Source organism: Cyprinus carpio, chromosome A1 (assembly GCF_018340385.1).
Source record: "Cyprinus carpio isolate SPL01 chromosome A1, ASM1834038v1, whole genome shotgun sequence".
Classification (NCBI taxonomy): Eukaryota; Metazoa; Chordata; class Actinopteri; order Cypriniformes; family Cyprinidae; genus Cyprinus; species Cyprinus carpio.
In genome coordinates, this window is record NC_056572.1 from 16,901,201 (window position 1) to 16,910,905 (window position 9,705).

Genomic DNA, 9,705 nt, shown 5'->3' on the forward strand with positions numbered 1-9,705 from the left:
AATGTGACATTTTTACAGACCAAAACAAGATCTAACTAGAAATAACATTACTTTATCAATAAGGATTTTTATTATATTGTTCATAAACCAGAGTAAGTTATGGTGCATTCAAGTCCTCCTGGAAAATTTGTATAAATGAGTTGGAAAAGCGTAATTATGTCATCAGCTGCATTCATGTCACTTTGGTCAGAGCAAAATGGTGACGTACAATATAAAATTCATATTTATTTAACTAAAACATTTATTCTAAAACATTATGAATAAAAATATGCTTTGATAGTGTTTTTCTTTTGTAAGTTGTTATTCAATTTATGAAGGCTCTATAAATTCAAATATTCAAATAGTAACGTATTTTCTATCGTCATTGTCAAGGCAATGGTATTTTATACATGCAACTTAGTTTTATTGAAAACATATCAATTTGAATTTGTTTTAACAAATTTTCCATCAATACAGATGCTGCATCCAATGCATCCTAAATATTTTCTCACTGTTGACCCAACTCAGATCAAAGAAAGTTAGAGTTTTTCCACTCATAATTACAATTTTGTGTGCATTCAACTAATAAATACAAACTATCCAACATCACTTGAATGCACCATTTATACATGCATATAAAAGATTATTAAGACAAACAGAATAATGACATTGATGAATCAAAATGAATTAAGATAGTAAATAGTATTGATTTTTTCTTTCGACTCTCTCGTATGGGTGTCTTCTGAAGCAGCTCTCGCTTTGGTCTGGGGTTTTAGAGAAGCTTCCATCTGTGGCATGACTTTTGGACATGGCATTATGGATCCACGTGATGTACTTGGAGACCTGCGTGTAGACGCCGTACTTGCCCTTCCGTGCACATCCTTCACCCCAGCTCACCACGCCTGTGACGAACCATGTGTTTTTTGTAGCGTGTCACATGTGGCCCACCGCTATCACCCTGACACGCGTCTTTCTCCTCTTGGTCGTATCCGGCACAAAACATGGTGGGTGGAGATTTTAAACTTACTGGACTCAATACACTTGCTGCGGTCGACGTATGGCACCGTTAACTTCTGGAGGATGGTGGACTGAAGGCCGCCCTCACGCACGCGACCAAAACCACTCACCATGCCATCCTCCTGATGCATCAGTACACGCTCAGCGAAGTCGTGCTCTGGCAGGCAGGCAGGGATGATGAATTTGGTGAATTTGATGGGTTTTGCTGAGCTTGATGAGAGCGATGTCATTGTGGTAGGTGGTGTCAGCCATGTAGTTCTTGTGAATCAGAATCTCGTCTACATCGTGCGTGACCTCTCGACCCTCATTGACCAGCGTGTCAAACTCACCTGATAGGAAAACACAAACAGGAATATCTCATTTGTTTATCCTAGATCGATGTAAGGGTAGATGGAGACTTTTTACTGAATTCTGCATGATGTTTCTCCTGATGTCTAGTGACTCATTTGGGTATGCTTTTTTTTCTTTCTTTCTTTCTTTTTTTCTTTCTTTCTTTCTTTCTTTATAGATAAATGAAAAACCAGCATTAATTTAGTATCATTGAGATACTGTTATAGTATTTAAAGGAGTCATGAACTGAGAAATCAAATTTCCTTTGACCTTTTAACATATAACAAGTCAATACACTATAAAAAACATTCAGATCTCAAAACTTTCTTGTTAGTTTAAACAGCATTAATTTTTCACAAAATTTTTGAAGTCTTAAGGACATATAAAGTCGTACCTAAAACCACGCGGGTGGAGAGTGACTGATTCATGCAGTGAGCGGCCGACAAGACAAAGTACTCATTTAAGATGGTGCCACCACAGAAGCCAGTGTTGTCTTCATTAATAAGAAGAGCCTGAGAGAAAGTTAGATGTCAACGATATCACAACCAAACTGGCATATTTCATATTTCCAAAAAAGGTTTCATGCAAAAGAAGACTAAAACTAAGAACAACCCAATTATAAGTCTCTACCTGCCATGGACACTCTCCAGGAAGACAGTCTACACCATTCACGATTCGCGTGTTTCCCCCAGATGATTCAGGCAGAATTGGTTCCTCCTCCACTGGATTGATGATCTCCGGCTCGAAGAGGCCAAACATGCTGTTTGTCTCATTGCTGGGAGGGTTTGTGAAATCTACGACAGGCTCGACGGTGGTCACTACATGCATCTCCTCTTCATTCTCAGTGCTGTTGATGTGTATGTTGTTTAAGATGCTTCTGGTCTTCTGAAGATGGACGGTTGCCACATTTAAAAAGGATCTAAAACAGAATTTTTTTTGAACTGAGGATAATTGGTGGATAAACATCTCTCCTACATCAGAACATCATTTACCATTAGAAAGACACGACTTTCCCATTAGAGGCCAGCTGGTAGCCTTTAGCACATGAACAGGTGACGTAATTCTGCTCCACCCTGCAGAAATGATCACAGCCTCCGTTTTCACTCTCACAGAGCGCAAGAATAACTGCAAGAAGACACACAGGAGAGAAACTCAACAGCATTGACGGTTTGATGGTCTGTTGTGTGATTACTGAACAACATGAGGCTCTTTACCAATCTCACAGTTGTAGCCCTTAAACCCTTGTTGACAGAAACAAGTGTATGACCCGATCGTATCTTTACACTCGCCGGCATTGAGACATGGGTGGGACAAACACGCATCTCCATCTGAATAGACAAACACACAAGCCCTCACATCAAGACTGACTTTACCATTAAAACAGAACTGAACCAAAGGATGTTACAGCTCATCACCAAAATACACGTGCCAGAAAATCATCCTGAGATTAAAACAGAAGAACATATCCATCAGATGAAATAAACACCTGCAACATGGCTCATGCACTTTGATTTATTTGAACTGCATTAATTTTGATGTTTGTCATTCATTGGAGTAGACCCTTAGTAAGCTTAGATGCCATATTGAATTTAACAAAGATAAAAACGAGGCTGTGAGGGATAGACTTACAGTACTTATGATGGCACTTGCTGTATAAAGGTCATAGATTATGTCATTTCAAAAAACTGCTTTTATGTAGTGTTTTTTCAATTTTTGGGGAAAATTGTACCCATCACTAGCTATCTGTCCATCCAACAGTTGCAAATTTTACTTACGTGTGCAAAATTAGAATATCGCATAAAACATTTGCAAATCCCATATATTTCAAAAGAAAAGAAAATAGTCCCTTCCTGGGAAACTGGCACCAAATCTGAATCATGCTCCATCATGAGACGGCGTTCTGAATGTTAACTTTAAAACAGATCCTCTCGCGCTAATTTGTCCCGAGGACTTGTTTCTGACTCTGGATTTGAAAGACATACTTTCATATCCAGATATCCCCTACCTGTCACAGACCGTTCTTGAGGATTCACATTCAAGGGTATGGCCTATCCAATATATAGTCCCTTCTTTCAAAGTATGCGGAAATCGGCTCTTTCCCTACTGAGACAGATGGAAATCCGCATTTTGAACTACCATCAACGACTGGTTAGTACTAGCCAGTCAGAAAGGGGACCTATCACTCACAGGTCACTGTTGCCCAACCATCTGCAACACCTTGGGGTTGAGAATCAATTTAACCAAAAGTATTCTGACTCCCAGAAACTAGTCATGACAGATGGCTCCAGTTTGGGGCTGGGGAGGACTCTGTATGAGGGCAATCCGGCATTCGGCTCCTGTTTGATCCACGAGCAAACGCCTACACATCAACTGCCTTGATGAACAATGATGAACTGCCTTTAACTGTCATTTTTCATTATTGACACACCTGTTTTCCTAATTAATGTTGTTCAGTTTGCTTTGACCCAATCTTTTTTGTTTAAAGCGCTATATAAATAAAGATGACTTGACTTGACTTGACTTGAAATGATGGCTGTTTTTCTGTCCCGAAATACCTTCTGGCCAGCCTTAAAGGGGCACCACCTCCTGGTCCGTTCAGACAACACGACTGTGGTAGCCATATATCAGTCGCCAAGGCAGCCTCAGGTCACACGTCCCCTTTACAGGTGACTTGGTGTCTCCTGTTTTTGGGCACAGAGCAAACTCCTCTCACTAAGGAGGAACCAAGTTTGGTTCCCAGGGATGATTCAGCTGCTGTCAGCAGCCCAGTTGGCGATACTGCTGCTGAGGAGAGACCCTCTCTCACAAGGACAGGGGGCAAAATTTGGCATTCCCGTCAGCCATAGCTGTGGAGCTTCCATGTCTGCCAGCTCCCCGCGAGAGTCACCAATCCCATTTTAGAGGCTAGAGCGCCGTCTACAAGACATCTCTACGCTCTCAAGTGGTCAACCTTCTGTGGCTGGTGTTCAGTATGAAGCCAACACAACATGAAGTGAACGTTCGAAAGGGAACGCTCCCGTTACTGATGTAACCCCCCGCTTCCCCCTGAGAAAAGGGAACGCGCATTGCCGTGCTATAAGCTGCATGTGAAACTATGACGGTTGCTGCTTCGGTTGAGTGATTCTAATGAAATGGCGCTCTGAGCCGACTTATATAGAGCGCCACTGGTTTGTGCAGCTACACAAATGTTAACAAATCAGGCTTCAGTACCAGGCTAAACAGGCTAAACAGGAGTTTTCCCCCTACTATGCAACTCAGGGAACCGAGACTAAATCAACAAACATAAAATCACCAACCACATCATTATATTGCATTTAGATCATGTGATACAGTTCTGGAGGTGATTGTATACCAAATCATTTTTGCAACTCTCTCAATCTCTGCTCTGGTTAGTCCAGTTATCTAGTCACGGTGATCTGTTTCGGCAAACGTCACATTATGTTCTTTTATGGACATCAAGGAGTTTATTTGGTAAATTTGTTTCCATCCATAGATTATGCACGACTTCTTAAACCGACTACTGTATAAAAAATTAACCAACTTAATTGAGCGTGTCGCGGCAAGTTTTTTTTTTTTTTTTTTTGCATTTCACAATTCAGTATTTATTACATTTTTTTTTCAACTGTGATATCCAAAAATTTGCATTAAAATGTAGGTGGATAGAAACAGCTTTATGTTTGCGACCATTATGACTCTGGTATTTTTTGACTGGGTCCTAAAGCTTAGGTGTTTTGTATATTATGATTTTCTGATTGTTTTCAATAAAATTATTTGAATCTTCAAAAAATAAAACCACGCATGAAACCGAATAAGCAAGCCACTGACCGTCTTTTTCATAACATCCTCAAAGATTTCTCATGGCTTCCTCATAACTGCCAGCTTGCTCCCTCAACACCACTCAGCAACGCTCCCATGTTTCCCTTTTTCATCTCGCTCGAACATGGTGTTCACGCACCTCGCTGCGCCGGCTCAGGACCCTGACTGGCATCTTGAGTATGGAGAAAGACTAGAGAAACACATGACATCATCATTATCATCAAGCCTTCCTCTACCAGAGGACTGACAGCAGCAGACTTAGTGCCAGAATAGCCGAGTGTTAGAAATACACCAAACCCATTAATACAGATAAACTCACTCTGACATTGATTAGAGACCTTAAATAACAAACCTTCAGGTCAGAAACAGAGAAATATGAGTCATTCTGAATCTGCAGTCTGTTCATTCAAGACAACACTCACCTTCTGAGTTCACACAGTGTATTAGAAAGGACAAAAAAAGAAAAGAAAAATTCCAGAAGACCCAAGACATTGTCGTTTGTCAGCGTTCAGCGACTTTTCACATTAGAAGATCGTTCACAAAACAAACAGAAGGTCAATGAACTGAATGCTGGAAAGAGAGACACAGGAACAGGGGGAGGTAGAAACTGACACGAGGACAAAGTGAAAAAGCACCAACATTGCTCAAATAAAGAGGCAACTGTGACGTTGTTTAGTCACTCACGACCTACAATGTGTAATATTTCAGTTTAGAGCTATCATAAACTACATGAATCCTCTCTGATGAATTTCATGACGTTCTCTGACACACAAACACAGAAATTTGAGAACCACAGCCAAGCAGAAGCTTATCAGGGAATAACTTGGCTCTCTGTTTCTCACACCAACTAAACATTTGACTCGTCAGAAGACATGAGCTATAGTTTGCAAGAAAGACAGAATTTCAGACATAAGTGCGGCAGTCCCTCATCTGAACCATTTCGAGTTAATGTCAGTGATTCATAAAGTGTCTAATGGTAATGCATTTTACATTTATTTATTTAGCAGATGCTTTTATGCAAAATAACTTACACAAATGAGGTAATACAAGTGAATGATCTTAAAGAACTGGTGATGCAATGGTGGTGGTAAAACAAGTGAACAACCTGCCGTCTTTGTCAGTTTTAAAAATCAGCTAAAGATTTTCTGTCCTCTTATAAAGGTCACAGAGATGAAGATGAGCTGTTAACTTTCTTTTATTGGAATTCATCTGAACTTTATCTGTATTTATTCACCCTTATTTTTCGATGTGGTCAAGCAAGCTGTTTCTGTCAGACTTCTGCTTCATTAGCCGCGGTAGGGAAATAACAAGAATAAAAAATGCAGTAAAAGGTAAAATTGTTTGTGAGACAACCCAGTGTGTTTATAATTAAAGACAACACATAAAAATAATATGATAAGACACACCCAGTTTGCAATATTAAGCAACAAAATGAGCTGTTTTGTAAGCTAAAAATTAGCTTGGGGGTTTAGCGGATGACCACCATGACAGCCAGACATATTGAAATTTTACAAATGGCTGTGCGTGCTCTTATGGGAAAAATAAGGTGGATAGAGACTAATATAATGTAAACAAAATGTGCGTGACCCTGTGTCGGGTCAGATGTAAGATGTTCTGCACATTAGACCAGAGCAAAATCTGCACATAGAAAATCAATGCACGTTTCAGTTAATGACTAACTGTTCCTCAAACATGCCTGAAATTATCCTCTAAAATACTACACACATGAAGATCAGATGCATGAATGAGAAAGCACACGTAAAACTCAGAGTAATGGTTTTTATTTCAAAGGCTCATCACATTAACCTCTGGTAGAGACATTATTCTGTGAGTTGGATGGAAATCCACCATGATATTCAGTGGCATTGATGGGTGTTTTCATAAACCATCTCAAGCCATTTCAAAAAGTTGGGCCATATTTTTGTGGTGTAAATCCTATACGTTCCAGGGCTGACTGCAGCCTTTTACCACCCCATGACACAACACCTGTCAGGAAGGATGTTCCCTCATAGCGTGTGACGAGCGGGACTGCCCATCATGTCCTCTGCAGGACTCGTGGCTGCCCTCAGTTGTAACCCGCGCAGAACCATGTTTGTAGTGATGTTAACGCCACTCTTCACTACACACTGTGCTGTGGGAACAGAGGTACAGGCCAGCCGCTGCAGTGTGTCAGATGATGGGGTCTTTAAGGCCTTTGGACGGAGGGATGTGGTCCCCTGGAGTTTGTCGCTTTCGCTGCCCCATCCGCTAATCGTGTGGAAGCGGATGGCCTCAAGCTCATTCTGTGCCAGGTGTGGTGTGGGCAGGCAAAACAGACACGGCGTACACTGAGCGCTGGGTTCTTCAGAAAGCTGTATAAGGGGCAAAAGTCGCTATCCAGTGACACAGGGTCATAGTTCTCATGGATAATCACAGACGAGTGACATTATACGCCTCCGATCCGAGCCGTCCATAAACATCCAGGTCATGATCACCTGAGGACAAACCAACTTTATAGCTTTACAGCTGGAAAATGAAGTTGTTTCACTGTTATTTTTGCCTGTTTATTTTTTGTGAAGCTTGCTTTTAAACCCTGGTATTGTATAAAGCAGTGGTTCTGAATTCCAGTCCTGGGGACCCCTTGCTCTGCACATTTTGCATGTCTCCCTTGTTTAACAAACCTGATTCAGATCATCAGCATCAAGAGATCTGTGAACTGAACTGAGTGTATCAGTATAGAGAGAGACATTAAAAAAAATGTGCAAGAGCAGTGGGGTCCCCAGGGAAGCGGAATTGAGAACCCGGTGGTAATATAACAGCACCTAACTACAGAAAGAACACTGTACAAACTTGACTTAGGCAAACAACCATCAATTGACCAGAAAAAAACTACTTGCCATATACGCTTGTACAATAACACCATCTTCTAAACTGCTTTGTATAGTCACATTCTTTATTGAACACAGCGTGAGCCAGCAGTTATGACCCAGTTATCATTCCAGTCGCAGAGACGCGCTCGCGCTCACACAGACTCTCACCAACTTAGATGCCAATCTATTTGGCAGTTCACACCTGAGACACATAATACACTCATCAATCATTCAGTAATTCAGTAAATCAATTGATGTGCTGTGGCACATTTACAGTTCACGCCCTGCCAAGGACAGTGACCTCTGGGTTACATCATGAATTCCACCCAATTCAAACTCTTTTTGGGAATGAACGGATAGCTCTTGGCTGAAGTGGAACCTTTGGACCACTCACATGGATATTCAACTGCAGATTGATACCACATAACATGATTTGAACATAGAAATAGAATATTTGGCAAGAGAAATGTTGAATGTTGGCTTGACAAACAGCTTGGCTGTTGGAGTTAGCCTGTTGACTCAGTTTTTATACGCCTTGTATCCAGTAATTTTGAACTACTTTGCAAGTTTGGAGATATCTGAACGTCCTGTTAAAGTTTTTTGTCATTTTTTATTCTCTGAAAAATTCTCAAACGGCTCATAAACATAGGACTTGACTTTTCCCACCTTCAGTCAACACAAGACATCCCATCAGCTCCCAGAGTGTATGGGTCCTGCGGCGCATCTGCATGCACGTCTGGGTCCGGAAGCATCACAGAACTGCTCACAGCCCACCATTCACATACTGACCACTTAAGCGTCTCTCCCTCAAACCCTATTCAAAACAGGCAACGTTATATGACCTGCTTGCTTATTTCACACGTGGTCTTGATGTTCACGTACCCTTTTCACAGTATTTGCCCTCAAAGCTCTCCAGACACAGGCAGTAGTAGGTGTTGGCTAGATAGATGCATGTGCCATTGTGTCTTTGCATGGATTGGTCAAGCAGGGGCTCCTTAGCTTATTTAAACCTAATTACAAGCATAAAATTCACCAGCAAACATTTGACATGGAATCACCTACATTTGGAAAATGTTCATCATGAACTGAGCTGAAACACATAAAAGCAATAAAAAAAACTGACCGATCAGAATCCAACGTCAAAGAGATTTAGCATTTAGAGCGACAGACGACAAAACTGCAGTGCACTTTTAATAAACAGAATATTACTGTGTGTTGGTGTCGCTGGTATCATTAGCCTACAGTCAGTGGCGTGCACGTTCTAACTACCGAGGGGGACCCTCCGTGCCCTTGGAATGCGCATCTGTGCACAGCACTGATTACACATTGTTCTTAGTGTGAAAGGGCTTTAATACTGTATTATTTTAATATCGTTGCCACTTTCATCAAAACAATAATAATAAAAATAAAATGTCAGAAATAAATTTATATGACTACGTTTAATTTGACACTAAAACTCACCGGAGTAACTCAGCCAAAACTGCTTCTGCAAAAGAGAAACGGAACATTTTCAACGTTTAAAAAATAAAATATCAAATGAATAACACAGGATTGAGAATGACGTAACGTTACCGTCTTCTCGTCATCCTCGAACACCTCGCGCGCTTCCTCATAGTCGCAGATTTCTTCAATGCACTCGCGCTGAAGATCCCCCGCGCTTTATCTCCTCGAAGAAGCCGGAGTTTGCGCGCCTGACGCGCTGCAGCACCGAGCT

General features: G+C 41.1%; 2 pseudogenes; both read right to left on the reverse strand.

Annotated features, from left to right (window-relative positions):
• Positions 1 to 80: 80 nt before the first annotated feature.
• On the reverse strand, positions 81 to 3,059 carry LOC122142294 (annotated as a pseudogene).
• Positions 3,060 to 7,148: 4,089 nt separating this feature from the next.
• Positions 7,149 to 9,705, reverse strand: LOC122142448 (annotated as a pseudogene).